This window comes from Schistocerca americana, chromosome 1 (genome assembly GCF_021461395.2).
Source record: "Schistocerca americana isolate TAMUIC-IGC-003095 chromosome 1, iqSchAmer2.1, whole genome shotgun sequence".
Taxonomy (NCBI): Eukaryota; Metazoa; Arthropoda; class Insecta; order Orthoptera; family Acrididae; genus Schistocerca; species Schistocerca americana.
In genome coordinates, this window is record NC_060119.1 from 365,269,041 (window position 1) to 365,289,642 (window position 20,602).

General features: G+C 44.4%; 1 protein-coding gene and 1 pseudogene across 1 annotated transcript in view; one reads left to right on the forward strand and one right to left on the reverse strand.

The window, feature by feature from the left end:
* Positions 1–20,602, forward strand: part of LOC124622822 (transient receptor potential cation channel protein painless-like) — a 130,684-nt gene that overhangs the window by 70,915 nt on the left and 39,167 nt on the right. The gene's annotated exons all lie outside the window — the stretch shown is intronic.
* LOC124556607 lies at positions 4,629–4,746 on the reverse strand (annotated as a pseudogene).

Sequence of the window (20,602 nt, forward strand, 5' to 3'; positions counted from 1 at the left end):
TTGTGTCTGTTCACTTCACCATTAAGAAAAAATGTTGCTTCATCACTGAAAACAAGTTTCGCACTGAACGCATCCTCTTCCATGAGCTGTTGCAACCGCGCCGAAAATTCAAAGCGTTTCACTTTGTCATCGGGTGTCGGGGCTTGTAGCAATTGTAAACGGTAAGGCTTCTGCTTTAGCCTTTTCCGTAAGATTTTCCAAACCGTCGGCTGTGGTATGTTTAGCTCCCTGCTTGCTTTATTCGTCGACTTCCGCGGGCTACGCGTGAAACTTGCCTGCACGCGTTCAACCGTTTCTTCGCTTACTGCAGGCCGACCCGTTGATTTCCCCTTACAGAGGCATCCATAAGCTTTAAACTGCGCATACCATCGCCGAATGGAGTTAGCAGTTGGTGGATCTTTGTTGAACTTCATCCTGAAGTGTCGTTGCACTGTTATGACTGACTGATGTGAGTGCATTTCAAGCACGACATACGCTTTCTCGGCTCCTGTCGCCATTTTGTCTCACTGCGCTCTCGAGCGCTCTGGCGGCAGAAACCTGAAGTGCGGCTTCAGCTGAACAAAACTTTATGCGTTTTTCTACGTATCTGTAGTGTGTCGTGACCATATGTCAATGAATGGAGCTACAGTGAATTTATGAAATCGCTTCAATCATTTGTAATAGCCCTGTACTTTGGCTCTTCAAATGGTTCAAATGGCTCTAAAGACTGTGGGACTTAACAGCTGAGACTTAGAACTACGTAAACCTAACTAACGTAAGGACATCACACACATCCATGCCGGAGGCAGCAGCCGCGTGGTCCCGGACTGAAGCGCCTAGAACCGCTCGGCTACCACGGCCGGATACTTTGGCTCTTCAACGTACTTCAACGCCAATAAGGGAAAAAGGCACACAGAAACATCACTCCCAATTTTCCACACGTAACAAGTATAATTTATTGGCGTCTGCTCCACCTCGCTAAGTGCGCGTCGTTCCAGCTGGCTTACTGGCTCCGCGGCTTCACGTGAAGGCACTGCCTGCCGGGCACTTTCACGCCCACTCAAAGGCAAGCACTTTAGACTGTTGTAAGTTTTCCGTACTGGAAAAATAACTTGCTTGTTAATTCAAAATGACAAACAAATGACTTCAAAAACGGCCTTTTAGGTTACTGTGTCCAGCTGTGCCACAAAGGATTGCCGGCTGACTCCCGATTTCGAGAGCTCCAAAACCACTCCACAAAGCTACGTAACGACTTCACAAAGTTAAGCTACCCATGTCCTGTCATGCTAAAAGGGCGCTCAGTCGCGTAATATTTATTGAGCAGTAACTGAGTACTGCGCAGTAATATCGACCGTCTGAGAGCTGTGTTGGCGATGTGCGCAGTATATTGAAGGAGGCGGCAGAGCTTTAAAAATATTCACGCTCGATCAATATTGAGCAATACAGGGTGTTTAAAAAATAGGTATACAAAAGTAATCTCCAATTATGAAAAAGTAAATAACTTACAGAAATGTTTGATACAGTACTGAATGCAGTATGTCTTCATATTTTATTTACAAGTGTTCAGTGTGGCTACGTTTTGCAAAACGACAAATGTCCCACCTGTAAGCAGTTTGATGCCAGATCCCATGAAGCAAGTTTTATGTATGGTGGCAACTGCTTATGTTACTCGTTGTCGTAGTTCGTCGACGTTTCCCAGAAGAGGAGGAACAAATACTCTGTCTTTAATGTAATTCCATACACAGTAGTTCACTGGAGTTAAATCAGATGATGGTGGTGGCCGGGATATTGTTCCACTATGTCCAATCCAAGTGGGCACAACCCTATGGAGGTACGTGACAACTTAACGATGATAATCTGATGGTGCACCACCTTACTAGAAAATAAATTCTTTGTACCTATCCCGTTGTAAATGAGACGATAGGTACGATATGTCAGTTAGGATTGACTAGGCAAAGAAGAAAGGACGGTAAATCTGGTTACAGTTTACAGCGTAAGAAACATTTATCTTAGCCCAGCCCTGCGCCTGTTCGATATCAAGACGTGGTTTCAGCTCACCCTGTATCCGAACATTATTCGAATTCACTTTACCGCAAGTATGGAAGGTCGCCTTATCACTGAACACAATTTTATTGAGAAAATCGTCTTCAATTCGACGGAATATTCTCATGTTGAGAAATCAGAAGGAGCAACCTGTCTTCCTTGGAAAAAAGTTTGCAAAGTCATATTTGCGTAAATATTTCTTTATTTACTAGGCGCCTGCTGCGGAGGCCCGCACGCAGCAACTTTCGCTGAAATGTCGTTGAGACAGTGTTGGTAGCCCGTCGGTTCATCTGGGCGGTCAGCTGCTTAGCAGTATCAGTTCTATTTGTTCGTACGCATCTCCACAGCCCGTCATTCTCCCCTGCCATCCACGGCCGGTGGGTGCAACACTGTTGCTTCAGCACCGGTTCTGGATAGCGCCATTTTGCCATGTATTCTTTAATCAAAGCGGTACGCGAGCAGTCTACAAACTTAGCCGTTTCGGAAATTAATCCGCTCGTGGCCGGAAAGGCAATGGTCATGCCCTTTTGGAAGTCAGGTAAATCGCTCCGTTTCCGCGTTACGACCACGACTGCACTGTTTTGCGCGTCCCGCTCCCCCCGACACGCTTTATATGCCATCCACTGCTAATGCTGCCATCTGTAGTCTGTGAGTGGTTATTGCATTTCAATGTCGAAAATAGGCGGTGGTCAGATTAATGTGACTGGCTCGTGTATACTCGAGCTCAAAATACACTATGTCATCGAAAGTATTCGGACACCTGGCTGAAAATGACTTACAAGTTCGTGACACCAACCATCAGTAATGCTGGAATTCAGTATGGTGTTGGCCCACCCTTAGCCTTGAAGACAGCTTCCACACCGCAGGCATATGTCCAATCAGGTGCTGGAAGGTTTATTGGGGAATGGCAGCCCATTCTTCACCAAAACATCCCAACGGTGTTCTATAGGATTCAGGTCAGGACCCTGTGCAGGCCAGTCCAATACAGGGGTGTTATTGCCGTGTAACCACTCCGTCACAGGCCGTGCATTATTAACAGGTGCCCAATCGTCTTGAAAGATGCAATCGCCGTCCCCGAATTGCTCTTCAACAATGCGAAATAAGAGGGTACTTAAAACATCAATGTAAGGCTGTGCTGTGATAGTGCCAAGCAAACCAACAAGGGGTGCAAGCCCCCTCCATGAAAAACACGAGCACACCATAACACCACCGCCTACGAATTTTACTGTTGGCACTACACACGTTGGCAGATGACGTCCACCGCGTATTCGCCATACCCACACCTGTCATCGGATCGCCACATTGTGTACCGTGATTCGTCACTCCACACAACGTTTTCCACTGTTCAATCGTCCAATGTTTACGCTCCTTACACCAAGCGAGGCGTCGTTTGGCATTTACCGGCGTGATGTGTGGCTTATGAGCAGCCGCATGACTATGAAATCCAAATTTTCTCACCTCCCGCCTAACTGTCATAGTACTTGCAGTGGATTCCGATGCAGTTTGGAATGCCTGTGTGATGGTCTGGATAGATGTCCTCCTATTACACATTACAGCCCTCTTCAACTGTCGGCGGTCTCTGAGAGTCAACTGGCCGTTGTGGCTGAGCCTTCTAGGCGCTTCAGTCCGGAACCGCGCTGCTGCTACGGTGGCAGGTTCGAATCCTGCCTCGGGCATGGATGTGTGTGATGTCGCTTCTGTGCTGTCGCTCATTACTCTGCTCTCGACCATTCCAGTGGAGCAGAGGAACGTTTAATGCTGCAATTACGGAGGCGGGGCATGAGGATCGAAGCACTGCGCTGTCAGGAAATAGATTTTTCGGTCTTTGCAGCACTGCACCTTTATATACATGGCCACTGCTGGTTGGAGATACAAAATTTTACTGTTTTATCCGTAGGTAGGGCTCAATTCAGTTGGTATCTGACGTTTAACATACGGCCGGCCGCTGTGGCCGAGCGATTCGAGGCGCTTCAGTCTGGAACCGCGCTGCTGCTATGGTCGCAGGTTCGAATCCTGCCTCGGGCATGGATGTGTGTGATGTCCTTAGGTTAGTTAGGTTTAAGTAGTTCTAAGTTCTAAGGGACTGATGGCCTTAGAAGTTAACTCCCATAGTGCTCAGAGCCATTTGAACCATTTTGAATCCATCCTCTCTCTCTCTTCTGTATTTAACAGTGGAATTCCCATGTTACTCTTAATGTTAGTACCATTTGAACCACTTTTTAACAGACAAAGTTGCCACATTGTGTGCCGAAGTACTCCCTGTACAGCACACAGCCCTCCGTGGCGACAGAAAATCGCTTTAACCTCCTACAAAAATTGTATAAAAAACCTGAAATCCGCCTATGGTATAGATGTCTCTATTGTTTCTACACCTCACGAATAAAGCTAAAAACTAAACTGCGTCCGAACAGGTTTTAAAAGGCCCAGCGGTACCGATCGGCTGCCGTGTCATCCTCAGCCCACAGCCGTCACCGGATGCGCATATGGAGGGGCATGTGGTCAGCACACCACACTCCCGGCCGTATGTCAGTTTACGAGACCGAAGCCGCTACTTCTCAATCAAGTAGCTCCTCAGTTTGCCTCACAAAGGCTGAGTGCCCCCCGCTTGCCAACAGCGCTAGGCAGACCGGAGGGTCATCAACCCAAGTGCTAGCCAAGCCCGACAGCGCTTAACTTCGTTGATCTGACGGGAACCGGTGTTACCACTGCGGTAAGGCCGTTGGCACACAACACGAACACCTATTCTAAATTGAGCCAGAGTTATTCTGTTTCTTGAAATGGACGACAGTTTCGTATCTGGAAAACTGGGCAGGTTCAGCTCACTATGTAGGGGAAGCAGCAACACTGTTGGAGCCAGCAATGGCGGTAAGCTCCCACTGGTGTACTCTACCTGACCAAAAGTATCCGGATACCTATTAGTGGACATTAATAAGGAGTCCGTCCACCTTTCGCCTGTCCTAGGCCCTGAACTCTGATGGAGACGCTTTCAATCAGGTGTCCGAATGTCTGTGGAGAAATGGCAGCCCATTCTTCCTCAAGAGCTTAAAGCAGAGAAGGTAGTGATGTTAGACGGTCTGGAGTGGAGTGGACTTTCTAACCCATCCCAAAGGCGTCCCACTCGTTTCAGGACGGGACTCTGGGCAGGCAAGTCCATTTCAGGAATGTTGCTGTCGACAAACTATCGCCCAACAGATGCTGTTTTATGAGAGGAGGCATCGTCATGCTGATACAACAGTAATCTCTCCCAACCGTTCCTCTACCATACGCAGTACACAATACTGTGAAATGTATTCATATCCTTCCGTTTCTCGCGTTTTCTTAAGTACACCAGGGGCTCACACTCTAACCACGAAAAACGACTCAATTACGCGACACGAGCTTCCGTACTTCACTCCTGGCATTAAATGTGACGTCAGGTACCGTTCTTCAGGCAGTCGCCAAATCAAATCCTTCCACTGGATTGGCACGGGGTATAGCGTGGTTCATCTCCCCAAATCACTCGTTTGCAGTCATCCACTGTCCAGTGGTCTCGCTGTTTACACCACGTCAAGTATCGCTTAGCATCGACTACAGAAACATATGGCTTATGAGGAGGTGCCCGAGCATTGTGTGCCACTCTTTTTAGTTAAAAAAGTCACTGTGCTAGCTGAACTGCTGGTCACACTTTGGGTCCCATGACTGATTCCTCTCGCTGATTTCATGCGATTTTTTGATCACCCTTCGCAGTGCTCTCTGTCAGTAAATACATGAGGTGTATCTGGTCCTGGTTTATCTGATGAAATTCACTGACTGGTCCATGTTCGAAGTCATTGAGCTCTCCTAACCGACCAATTCAGCTGTTGCTGCGTCTCTACTGGCAACATACCAGGTGCAGAACTATGAAACCGGAATTTGGTTGCAATAATTATGCGTCTGTTGTTTGAAACTGATAAACAGTATTTTATTCAAAATAATCTCCATTGCTATTTATACATTTGTCCCAGCTGTCCCGCAGGCTATGTAGGCCACACCAAAAAACAGCTCTTCTCTTCTTTTGAAGCGAACCAGTCAGGGAGCCATTTTCGTACATTTCTCATACCAACTGAAGTGTTGTTCAGCGAGGGCGTGTGTCAGTGATGCAAATAGATGATGACAGGCCGGAGTCTGGAGAACAAGTCGCACACGCAAGCATTTCCCTACTGAATGCCTCGATCGTTTTCCAGACCCGTTTTCATGTGTGTGTGTGTACAGGGAGTACTTCGGCACACAATGTGGTACTAACATTAAGAGTAACATGGGAATTCCACTGTTAAATACAGAAGAGAGAGAGAGAGGATGGATTCAAAATGGTTCAAATGGCTCTGAGCACTATGGGAGTTAACTTCTAAGGCCATCAGTCCCTTAGAACTTAGAACTACTTAAACCTAACTAACCTAAGGACATCACACACATCCATGCTCGAGGCAGGATTCGAACCTGCGACCGTAGCAGCAGCGCGGTTCCAGACTGAAGCGCCTCGAATCGCTCGGCCACAGCGGCCGGCCGTATGTTAAACGTCAGATACCAACTGAATTGAGCCCTACCTACGGATAAAACAGTAAAATTTTGTATCGCCAACCAGCAGTGGCCATGTATATAAAGGTGCAGTGCTGCAAAGACCGAAAAATCTATTATCCTGACAGCGCAGTGCCTCGATGCTCATGCCCCGCCTCCGTAATTGCAGCATTAAACGTTCCTGTGCTTCACTACAGTGGTCGAGAGCAGAGTAATGAGCGACAGCACAGAAGCGACGGAGCGCGACTCAATTTGCGCGTTGCTGGAAGAATGTGGTGGCGCTTTACTGCGGCGGACGCATCAGCCAGCAGCCCCAGCATCGCGGCGTCATCGTGTCTGGCCAGTGAGTAATGCCGCGGCATTCCGCTGCTGGCGGCGACCGCAATATTCAAGACGTCGCCACATCGCTCACGGCCCAGCGGGTGACAGCGGAGTTAACAGCAGGAAAGCGCCGCCGCCGCTGCCGTCGCCCTTAATTTAATGGAAGAACTACTGGCGGGAAGGACTGGCAGTTTATGGGGCGGGCGAGACAGAAGGACACGGGACGGCTTTCAGCTTAGGGCTCTCCGCTACGGGGACCTCGGCAGTACAGAAGCGCATGAGTGCGTCGGCCGTCGGGCTGCCCGTGACTGGCTGTGACGACAGCCAGCGACAGAATTCAGAAGACAGTTGTAGCTACTAAGGGATGTGTGCGCTGTTAAGTGTTTCAGGGCGACACACTTTGCAGCTATTGGTAGAGGTAAGGGGGTCGGTGGTGGGTGGAGAGGGGGGAAGGAGTGTAGAACTTCTTGTATGACGTTCAGAAAACGAAAGACGACTATCTCATTCCGTCAGACAGAAGAAGAAAGCGGTAGCAGTGATACAATTTCTCAGAGACGCTACCCCGAAAAGTAACGTAATGAAACAACGATATTTCCCGCGATCCGGAGAGACAGCCGTTGCTGAGGACACACACACACACACACACACACACACACACACACACATGCAGCTGCCCCTGATGATGCGTCAGCTGCAATACAAATTCTGAGACACTACCCGAAAAATACCGTTATGGAACAACATAAATTCGCGCGAAACGGAGAGACAGCCGTCGCTGAGGATACACACACACACACACACACACACACACACACACACACACACTCATTCACTCACTCACTATATACAGGGTGCTCCATTGATCGTGACCAGGCCAAATATCTCACGAAATAAGCGTCAAACGAAAAAAATACAAAGACGGAAATTTGTCTAGCTTGAAGGGGGAAACCCGATGATGCTATAGGTTGGCCCTCTAGATGGCGCTGCCATAGGTCAAACGGATATCAACTGGGTTTTTTTTAAAAATAGGAACCCACATTTTTATTACATATTCGTGTAGTACGTAAAAAAATATAAACTTTTTGTTGGACCACTTTTTTCGCTTTGTGACAGATAGCGCTGTAATAGTCACAAACATATGGCTCACAATTTTAAACGAACAGTTGGTAACAGGTAGGTTTTTTAAATTAAAATACAGAACGTAGGTACGCTTTGTTGTGGGTTGGCAGGAGAGCCAACACCGGTTTACTAGAGGAAGCCGAAAGGCACGCGTTTTAGCTCACGCAGGCTGGCGTGAGGTCTGGAAAAGGTCAAGGAAATTAGAATTTAGAAAAACGGACGTAGCTGGTGGAATACTTAACTTTAATCCATTAATGATGAGCGTCGCTCTTGACTGTACATGATTCAGTATCAATAGTAACTGGTAATGGCGCCTTGCTAGGTCGTAGCAAATTACGTAGCTGAAGGCTATGCTAACTATCGTCTCGGCAAATAAGAGCGTATTTTGTCAGTGAACCATCGCTAGCAAAGTCGGTTGTACAACTGGGGCGAGTAGTAGGAAGTCTCTCTAGACCTGCCGTGTGGCGGCGCTCGGTCTGCAATCACTGATACTGGCGACACGCGGGTCCGACGTATACTAACGGACCACGGCCGATTTAAAGGCTACCACCTAGCAAGTGTGGTGTCTGGCGGTGACACCACACGCTTGAACATTTTATTTCGGTTGTTCCATTGTGATACATGTACCTTTATGAACTTATCATTTCTGAGAACGCATGCTGTTACAGCGTGATTACCTGTAAATACCACATTAATGCAATAAATGCTAAAATGATGTCCGTCAACCTCAATGCATTTGTCAATACGTGTAACGACATTCCTCTAAACAGCGAGTAGTTCGCCTTCCGTAAAGTTTGCATATGCATTGACAATGCGCTGACGCATGTTGTCAGGCGTTGTCGGTAGATCACAATAGCAAATATCCTTCAACTTTCCCCACAGAAAGCAATCCAGGGACATCAGATCCGGTGAACGTTCGGGCCATGGTATGGTGCTTCGACGACCAATCCACCTGTCATGAAATATGCTATTCAATACCGCTTCAACCGCACGCGTGATATGTGCCGGACATCCATCATGTTGGAAGTACATCGCCATTCTGTCATGCAGTGAAACATCTTGCAGTAACATCGGTAGAACATTACGTAGGAAATCAGCATACATTGCACCATTTAGATTGCCATCGATAAAGTGGGCGCCAATTATCCTTCCTCCCATAATGCCGCACCGTACATGAACCCGCCAAGGTCGCTGATGTTCCACTTGTCGCAGCCATCGTGGATTTTCCGTTGGTCGATAGTGCATATTATGCCGGTTTACGTTACCGCTGTTGATGAATGACGCTTCGTCGCTAAATAGAACACGTGCAAAAAAATCTTTCATCGTCCCGTAATTTCTCTTGTGCCCAGTGACAGGACTGTACACGACGTTCAAAGTCTTCGCCATGCAATTCCTGGTGCATAGAAATATAGTGCGGGTGCAATCGATGTTGATGTAGCATTCTCAACACCGACGTTTTTGAGATTCCCGATTATCGCGCAATTTGTCTGCTACTGATGTGCGGATTACCCGCGTCAGCAGCTAAAACACCTTCCTGGGTATCATCATTTGTTGCAGGTCGTGGTTGACGTTTCACATGTGGCTGAACACTTCCTGTTACCTTAAATAACGTAACTATCCGGCGAACGGTCCGGACACTTGGATGATGTCGTCCAGGATACCGAGCAGCATACATAGCACAGGCCCGTTGGGCATTTTGATCACAATAGCCATACATCAACACGATATCGACCTTTTCCGCAATTGGTAAACGGTCCATTTTAACACGGGAAATGTATCACGATGCAAATACCGTCCGCACTGCCGGAATGTTACGTGATACCACGTACTTATACGTTTGTGACTATTACAGCGCCATCCATCACAAAGCGAAAAAAGTGGTCCAACTAAAACATTCATATTTCTTTACGTACTACACGAATATGTAATAAAAAATGGGGGTTCCTATTTAAGAAAACGGAGTTGATATCCGTTTGACCTATGTCAGCGTCATCTAGCGGGCCAACCATAGCGCCATCTGGTTTCCCCCCTTGAAGCTATACGAGTTTCGTTCTTTGTAGTTTTTTCGTTTGATGCTTATTTCGTGAGATGTTTGGCCCGGTCACTATCAATGGACCACCCTGTATATGGTGATTCAGTTGCCCCTAATGATGTGTTTTATGCAATCCGCGACGCCTTCAAATAAGTACCATGCGCAAGATTTTCATATTCTCTCATTCACTACGTGCAATTTGTTGGTCCTACAGAAGAAATAAACAGAACCTTTTTGTAAGAGATTTACTGCACAGTGAAGATTCGATTGACTGCACTATTTGTTAAAGTAAGTTAATTGGATAATTGAATGAATGGAGAGAAGCGATTTTTGTGCTATTATCTCTAGAAAGATAACTTATGTCTTCTGCATATTATTATCGTTCAGGTATCTTGTAATTTGTCTATCTTTCTAGGATTAATATATAATGTTTGATACTTGTTGAAAACCCCAAAAATAAATTTATCTTATAAAATTAGCAAGAATAAGTGTTTACTTATTAAGAGTTAAAGACAGATTAGTACATATTCACATATTCTCTTCAAATTACTGAAATACTGTAGTCTAAATCATGAAATACCTAACAAAAGTGACAGAGCAGTCACACTAGTTCAATTTTGTTTAAATTATTTGGTAATTATCATTTAACATAAACAATTTTTTTTCTTCGTTGTTGCAGCATCACGAATTCATTTTAACTGTAGTAAACTCAGTGTATCACACTCTGCTTGTTTTTCGAACAATTTGAAAGCATTTACGACGATTGAAATGTTTCCGTATGAAGTGGTACTGCATCATTATCTGCATCTACATTTCCTTCTGTTACATTTTCTTGCAATTCCTAATGTTCGTTTCCTGCAATATGTTTTCAACAATTTCGTCATTCGACATGATCTGAAAACGTTAATCATTACTGTTACAACTAAGCCATTCTTTCATATCATCGGCATCATATTCCTGACATATTTGTCTGTTTGTCATTAGCTCATTTATACTCTCGAAAACAGAATCATCCGTATTGGTTATTGAATTTTAGTGCTCACATTTTGGTTTTCTGGTCCAAGCTTTGTTCTAAGTCTTCCTTTCAGTCGAATCCCACAAACCTACAACCGTGTAGTAAACTGCATCGAATTCATTCGCTTGAAAAATTACGAAACGACTTCAACCCTCCTTCATCAACAGATAACAAAACAGGTAAAAGTTTTTTTTCTTAAAATAGTGTTAATGTTTGAATAACACTTCGATGAATTTGTTGTATCAAGGATGTCCCATTAGGAGGTAAAAATTTCACAATAAACATTCCATTTTCTCTCTCTCTAATAATTCAGTCGATGGATGGCGTGACGCATTATCCAGCGGAAGTAGGACTCTACCAAATTCGTTTTGAAAAGTTTTTTTGCTTTGGGGTAAAAGTGTTGTCATGCCAGTAAATGAATATTTGGCTCTTCATCCATGCACATTTTTAGTTTTTATGAGTTAAGTAGACCATAAAGCTTTTGAAGTATCTGGGGTCTATGCATTTTCCGATTAGGAGCAAGAGCATTTTATTAATCTGGGTACCGTTTACGCAAACTAATATTGTTATTAGCTCGTTACAAGTTTTATATCTTGAGGTGAACTTTCCCGCCGAGGAAGTGTGAAGATTTCGACGGTAATGAACTCCAGTTTAGTCCGGTTTCATCAGCGCTGTGAACGAGATTAAAGTACTAGTCATTTTCGTCAAATGTTTTTTAAAACCATCTTTAAAAGTATCCTCTGCTTCATCAGCTGACAGTGTTTGACCATGTATTTCGAATTCGCTAATTCCATGACGAGATTTAAATTTATAACCATCTGTTACTTTCCACAAACGATTCATCTCCAGTTTTTAATTTAACTGTAATGCACCCCATTTTTTTTACTTAACAGTAATGCCTTTTCGGAGAGTAAGGGACCAGATATCGGTTGCCCAGTTGATCGTTTTTATAAAAACCAACATTACAAAACTTCTTCCAAAAGTTCATTTTTCAATTTTTTCATCATTTTTCGATATTTACGCCCACATTCACTATGAAGTTTGGAAATGTACTTCAGAACTGAATCGATAATTTTCTTAATGTCACTTATAACAGAAGTACCAGAGGTACCAACTTATCGGTTAACTTACAAGTTTCTCCCCCTTCTTTTTAATTTTTTTTTAAGAAATCAGTAACGTCTACTGTATCTTTAAGCAATGTGGAGCGCAACATGTCCGTGCAGACACGGGCTAGATTACAAAGATATTTGCTTGCGGCTGGCGGTCCGGATAATCACTATAACTGAGGTCCGGATAATCGAGTCTGCACTGTAGTTAAATTTTCTACTAGGATATTTTTCCATTAGAGGCCGTAGCTTTCGAATTATTCAAGAAAAACGCGCAAAAATTACCTTCAAGTGCGTTTTTTATTGAATAATTCGAAAACTGTGGCCTCCAGCAAAAACATATCCAAGTACAAAATTTATATACATCAAATTTACTACAAAAAGTAGCAGCTGACTCACCCTGTATATCACAAACTGCTTCTTCCAGAAAATATATTATCATCTACGGGCCCATAAAAATTTTTCCCTTTTAAGTAATGGAGGAGATAAGGAAAAAAATGGTTCAAATGGCTCTGAGCACTATGGGACTCAACTGCTGAGGTCATTAGTCCCCTAGGACTTAGAACTAGTTAAACCTAACTAACCTAAGGACATCACAAACATCCATGCCCGAGGCAGGATTCGAACCTGCGACCGTAGCGGTCTTGCGGTTCCAGACTGCAGCGCCTTTAACCGCACGGCCACTTCGGCCGGCTAGATAAGGAAAAATTATGACATTCCTTAATAATGGAGACACAGTGCTGCTAGCAGTACCTCATCACAATTCGGCTGGGCTGCAGCTCTTTTTTCTGGGAATATATTAGCCTACGGCTGCTGACAATGTCCAGTCCCAGCTTGACAGCTTGACTGGTTACAAGAAAAGGATGGGACATAAATGAATAAAAATATAAACAGGAAAATGTAAGTGAGGAAGTGGTATTTACTCTTAGTTTCTGACCCAAAAATAAAATTCTCCTTCAAAAACAATGGGCAAGATCACGAAGCTCTCTCATTGGTACAATTCTGACACGTAGATAATGAACGTGTACACTCTACAGCACGAGCTAAAGCAGTCCTAATTCGACGTCAAAGCTCTTTAGGGTGGTAGGCTGGAAATCAACGTCTATTCGTCATTAGAAACGAAGCAGTAGGGTAGTTGGATAGGAATGGGGTAATACACTACTGGCCATTAAAATTGCTACACCAAGAAGAAATGCAGATGATAAATGGATATTCATTGGACAAATATATTATACTAGAACTGACATGTGAATACATTTTCATGCAATTTGGGTGCATAGATTCTGAGAAATTAGTAACCAGAACAGCCACCTCTGGCCGTAATAACCGCCTTGATACGCCTGGGCATTGAGTCAAACAGAGCTTGGATGGCGCGTACAGGTACAGCTGTCCATGCAGCTTCAACACGATACCACAGTTCGTCAAGAATAGTGACTGTCGTATTGCGACGAGCCAGTTGCTCGGCCACCATTGACCAAACGTTTTCAATTGGTGAGAGATCTGGAGAATGTCCGGCCAGGGCAGCAGTCGAACATTTTCTGTCCAGAAAGGCCTGTACAGGACCTGCAAAATGCGGTCGTGCATTATCCTGCTGAAATGTAGGGTTACGCAGGGATCGAATGAAGGGTAGAGACACGGGTCGTAACACATCTGGAATATAACGTCCACTATTCAAAGTGCCGTCAATGCGAACAAGAGATGACCGAGACGTGTAACCAATGACACCCCATACCTTCACACCGGGTGATACGCCAGTATGGCGTTGATGAGTACACACTTCCAACGTGCATTCACCGTGATGTCGCCAAACACGGAAGCGACCATCACGATGCTGCAAACAGAACCTGGGTTCATCCGAAAAAATGACGTTTTGCCATTCGTGCAACCAGGTTCGTCGTCGAGTACACTATCGCAGGCGCTCCTGTCTGTGGTGCAGCGTCAAGGGTAACCGCAGCCATGGTCTACGAGGTGATAGACCATGCTGCTGCAAACGTCGTCGAACTGTTTGTGCAGATGGTTGTCGTCTTGCAAACGTCCCCATCTGTTGACTCAGGGACCGAGACGTGGCTGCACGATCCGTTACAGCCATGCGGATAAGATACCTGTCATCTCGACTGCTAGTGATACGAGGCCGTTGGGATCCAGCACGGCGTTTCGTATGACTCTTATGAAGCCTCTGATTCCATATTCTGCCAACAGTCATTGGATCTCGACCAACGCAAGCAGCAATGTCGCGATACGATAAACCGCAATGGTGATAGGCTGCAATCCGACCTTTATCAATGTTGAAAAAGTGATGGTACGCATTTCTCCTCATTACACGAGGCATCACAACAACGTTTCACCAGGCAACGCCGGTCAACTGCTGTTTGTGTATGAGAAATCGGTTGGAAACTTCCCTCATGTCAGCACGTTGTAGTTGTCGCCCCGGCACAACCTTATGTGAATGCTCTGAAAAGCTAATCATTTGCATATCACAGCATCTTCTTCTTGTCGGTTAAATTTCGCGTCTGTAGCACGTCACCTTCGTGGTGTAACAATTTTAATGGCCAGTAATGTAAATCGACCAGAGTTTCTTACGCAACCGCCTAGCATTCATCTAAATGGGGTAGCCTCAATAAAAATTAAACAAAATGGCCCTTGTGGAATGAACCCACACTCTGGAAAACATTGGAAGAGTATATTTACTTACATAAGGCGCTTGTAAGTCCTAAAAAAAATACATTTGTGACCACACAAAAATAGTATTTAACCACCATGCTCATAATTTTCTTCCTATCTCCCGTACGTATGAGAAAGAGACCGTCTTTTGACGTGCATCGGATCGTCCGTTCTTGAGAAATACAACTTTTATGTGACGTATAACATGTTTACTGTAGTTTCCACTTCCGCCCCACCTCTCCCCCGGCAAATTTTAGGCAGTGCTACAAAGCTCTAACATTTTTTGAACAGAACAAAATCAGCGTTCCTTGCATTTATTAACGCTAATCCAATTTGATAACAGTCCATGACTCATCACTCCGTAGACGCCACTCGCTACAGTGATACACACAGTCGTACAGATCACACAAGATGCAATTCAGATCTACATTTTGTTATTTGTCTGCGACAGTGGAGAACGTTATCCCAGGAATAAATAAAAAGCACTGCCGGAAAAACAATGCAAAACCCTCGAGGACAAGGTCATTTTATTGATAAGTGACGTGACAAGTATTTCGCCAGTGTAGGAGTATATGGTAACAAAGTCAGACCAAATGAAACATGCAGCTCATAGTAAAGGGTGTCCAAACAGTCGTATCAGTACACAATGTACAACCTCTCTGGTGGCAAACGCAGGCATTTATTTTCGTACGCGAACGATAATAAAGGTGACGAACGGCATCCTGCGGTAGACTGTCCCAAGCATCTTGCACTTTTTGTTGAAAATAGGCAATGATTTTTTGTAGGAGCTGAAGAACGAGTAAGTTCAGGGTTCGCCGTATTCCATACTTGTTCAACTGAGAGACATTTTGAGATCTTGCTGGCCAGGAAGGTTGTTTTTCATTACGAGGAGCACGTTGCGTCCCGGCAGCCGTATGTGGACGTGCATTGTCCTGCTGAAAAAGCACATCACCTTCCTGTCGAAGGAAGGGTAGAGACACGGATTGTAACACATCTGAAATATAACGTCCACTATTCAAAGTGCCGTCAATGCGAACAAGAGATGACCGAGACGTGTAACCAGTGACACCCCATACCGTCACTGTAGCAGATATTGCTTACTATATCCTGCAGAAACATCAAATTTGACCGCGAGTTGTAATTGATGAACCCCCACACCATGAAGGAAGGGTGTGACCTGGTGGTTTCTTTCTTTTTTTGTAAATCTTGGTAGAGAAAAATTCCACAGTTCCGAGACTCAAAAGAATTTTTTTTCTCTAGGAAGAATGCAAATAGAGAAGGCTCCAGAAAATCGGGAAAAATATACAATATCTTGACGATTAAAGACAAGGTGCAACATATTTGCAAATAAAGCATGATAACTTGGAAGCCTCTGCCATTTCCAATGCGCGTTCACCAAATGTTGGCGAAAAGCACTGCGTCTGGACCGTTGTCACGGCCGACTACACCGTGGACGTCGTGCCCGAGGAGCCATACGATCGTATTAATCTTCGTCCAAGAGAAAACGGAAACGTCCGGACGGAGAAAAAGTTCAACTGAGAAAGCAGCTTCAGCTGATCGGTAAAGGAAAGCCAGTTCTTCGCAAATCCACTGGCCATGTTCTCGTCAGCAAGAGACAAGCCTGTGTGGTAATGTATCATGTTGATGACATGTGTCACAAAAACCAGTCGGACGAAGACCACTACGGTGGAGGCATTCGTTCCACAGAATCAAATTAGGAATGACCCTATACCACGATGAGGCGACTTCCATCTCCAGGATAGGAAGACTAACGTGAATCCACCATGTTTTCCAGTTTACCAATGACGCAGCCATTTCAACAGAGAAGACGGATGATTATACTCCCCAAAGGTTAAGCAAAGATCTGGTGGCAAGTTGTGTCACTGATAAAATGTCGGCTCCTAGAAAACTTATTATAATATAAAATTCAAGTGTGTGCCGCTATTTAGAGTTGATCCGGCCAACATGTACAGGAGGGGGGAGTCAGACTAACCGGTCGAAGACCCCTAAATAAGCGAGATGTAATGCAATGAGTAGCTCGAGTACACGTTAAAACGTTAGCGCGCATAAGTAGTAATGAAACCTTTCTTTGAATTTGGGAATTTCCAATCCTCCAAGTGAACGGTACCACGCTGCCGCTTCATACCGGAGTCGGCCAAATATGCCTTTTCCATAGGAACTGCGGACACTCAGTTTCAGGCACAAAGGACACACCCGACTCCTCCACAGTGTACCTTCTCCTGGAAAGCCTTCTAAGACCTGCAGTAAAATGTTACGATAACCATAAGTGAACTGTGTCAGTAACGAATAAAACTATGTATGTGAATCTACTATCAAAGATGAAATATTATTTTGTAACGAGAAAACGATCCACATTTACATGTTTTGAACATAAAAATATTATTAAAAATGTATTCCTGTGTAACAAATACTAAGAATAACAAAGACTATGAGTAAATCATGTCATGGAAATTCTAAACAATTGTGGGTAAAGTCTTGGATTAATAAAATGATCACTCTGGTGTCAGCTGTCGAATTTATTAGACGCTTTTGTACGAGGTTTCTTTTCCATGCGCGATTTTGTTACTTGTACGTAACTTTTTTCACAATATATGTATGAAGGTATTTGTCCATTTAATCTCATTTCTTACCTGTGAATATAATGCAATGGAAATAAATATCGATAGAATTCAAGTTTTATCACAGGCCATGTGCCGTTCTATTGCCGTAATGGAGCATTGGCAACCATTATGTGAAATATAATTAATCACATGATTTTCGGGTATCACACAAAAGATAACAAGAAAAAGTACTTTAAATATTTTTCCATCAGAAAATGAAAATATTGTTTTCAGAAAAGTTTTCATTAAATACAGACGACGAGCGCGAATATAATAAATAATAATATGAGGCTCAGGCTTGCTTATGAGTAAATCGCTGACTGGTAAAAATCTTGTCTTCAATGCCGTAAATATTATTCACACCATAATTAGCATTATAAAAGGTCAGTCCTTAACAAATAATATACGTAACATTGAGAATAATAGTGCATCTACGTAGGTGATTATATCGTGTCTATCTCTGCTAGAATAATTATTTGTCGGGCATTAACTATATGGTTTTAAACAAACAATCCGTCTTTTTGAGCTAACCGCGTGTGTTGACAACATAACTAAACTGGTGCAGCCCAAACTAGTACATTTACTCAGAATTATTTGCCGAGATAGCAACATTGGTTATTGTTAGCGCATATTTTAGCCGCTACTACGAATGTGCGAAATATCCCCGACCTTCACGACTTATAAATATTTTCATCCAGGGTTCTGTATGGAACAAACCGACACCTATTATAAAACGAGAGAGAGAGAGAGAGAGAGAGAGACGACAAACATATGGGCGGTGCGCTCCTGATAATCAACGAAAACGAAAACTGGCGGAATGTCTTTTGTCTTCACCACGTGTTGCACTGGCGCACTTTTGCCGATCTGGATGTGATCAACAGCGGCCTGTGGCATGCTTTTCCCATCCATGGGTGCAGCAGAAGGGTGGGAATACGTTACAGACTCGTGGATGCCCGGAAAGTCTGTCGATTATAGTACGGAGTTCCAAAACACGTCCATCCTCATGCGATCCCGAAGAGGCGGTCCTCATGCGATCCCGAAGAGGCGGTGTCGATTTCGGGAGATTCATCGGAAGGAGTGCTGCACGCTTTCGAACTTTGAACAGCAGCTGATATCGTTCGGTCTGAAGTCGGTGAAAGGAGAGGCATCGGAATCTTTTCAGGAGAGCGGAGAATGGAAGAGGACTCATCTGACTCCTATCTTGCTTCCGTTTACGCTTGTTTTGAAGTGAAAGTGGCGGCGACGCGGAAGCGACAGCGGGGAGGTCCCTAAGCGTAGTTAACGGCGGAAATTCTCTAGGACCATGAAACAATGGCTCGCGTTGTCCCTCAGGAACTTGGTTATGCACAATGGCTGTCCCTCGGGGAATGAGGTCTGATAAAGTTGGCCTTTAACGGCGTTCATAAGTAGATTTTAAGACCGCGGCTCGACGAGGGCAATCTGCGTGGAATTGTCCACTCTTATTAAATATAAACCGAGTCCCTACTTGTCCTGTGTAAATTCTCTGTACTCGGTACCCACACACCTGCAAATGAGAGGGGATAATCCGTTTTACTACCATGTCCATGCATCGAACGCCACTACAAACTTGTAAACGCTGTTGAACGGACCAGCGTTGTTGCCATATGTTCCGTATGTCCTCAAACGGAAGCAGGACGGTCTTGAGGAAACTGTCATCAACGTCGAGAGGGAGCTTAAACAGCCTGACATTCGTATATTCCACCTCCGCGTTGGCCAGAATAACCATACTATTAGAACGACAGCGATGAGTGATAGAGCTTTGTCGTCCGTGCTGCAGAAGGAGCCTGTCAGCCTGAAGTGGATCTAGAAACTTGACATAAAACACACACGGATCAGAATCAAAACAGGACGTGTGAACCTTTTTTGAAATTAGGCCTACCGTGATTGTGTCAACAAGTCAACTGTAAATTTGTATCGAATCTAGCCGCACATGCCGCATGGACTTGTCAAAACTAAAACTGACGATACATGCACGTGGAATGTCCCTAGGAGCCATGGACGAATCATGGCGCAAAACAACGCCGCGTCAAAATTGATTCACAGACACGAGACGCCGAGAAGCACAAGGACTCGCACGACAGTGAAGGGAAATTAGGAAGAGGCGGAAACAGACAGAACCTTCTCGCCTGACGCAAGAAGTGGAAATGAAACGTTGGATCACCATGCCCGACATTTGAATAGATAGTTCGTCTTTGGTTTTTGATGAGTCAGTTTCCGACTACGTGGCATATATGGCCGTACCTTTTGGCTGCATTGACTTAAAAGCTTAAATTATTTTTACCGCCGAGGGACCGTAGACTTTAGTATCTGACATTAATTTCAGCTTGAGACCTGTACCCGTACCTGAGAAAAAGCGGTCTTTACAGACTACAGTATCTTTTGATTGCACTGACTTAGAATCCTAAAGTTTTTACATAGCGAAGGGACGGTAGACCTTAGTGTTTGACATAAATTTCAGCTTGATACCTCTACCCGTTCTTGAGAAATAGGGGTCTTAACGGAGGGACAGACAGACTGACAACAAATGGCAAGAATTTCTTTATGAGAGACAGTAACAAATTAACAATTGTCTGATTTTTTTTCTTCACCTGCACAGTGAAACCTTGCATCTTGCCAAATTCAATAATTCTAGCTCAATGGGAAGTACCATACAGCTTTTGATGAGTGAATTTTCGAGCATAGAAATATGTGACATACAAGGCCGCATCTTTTGATTACTTGAATTTTTTACACCGGCATGGGACCGCAGACCTCGGTATATGACATAAATTTCTACTTGATCCTCTACCTGTTCCTGAGAAGAAAGGGACTTAACAATCGGACAGACAGATAGACAGACGGACAACAAAGCGATTGTATAAGGGTTCAGTTTTTACCGAATGAGATACGGAACCGTAAAAATCAACCAGAATCATTCAACGGCGTACGGTTGTTTCATCACGGCACGTGCCACAGTGTCATTATTAATTAGAGCGAGAAGAAATGATTATTGGAGACGAAACATTTGTACGGCAAGCAAACTACACTGATGGCACAAAACATTATGATCACTGCCCACCGCGAAAACTGTATGCCGGCAGGTGGCGTTGCTGGCGCATTAAGCGGTAAGACGTAAGTTCTGTAAGAGGAAAACAGACAAATGGGAATCATT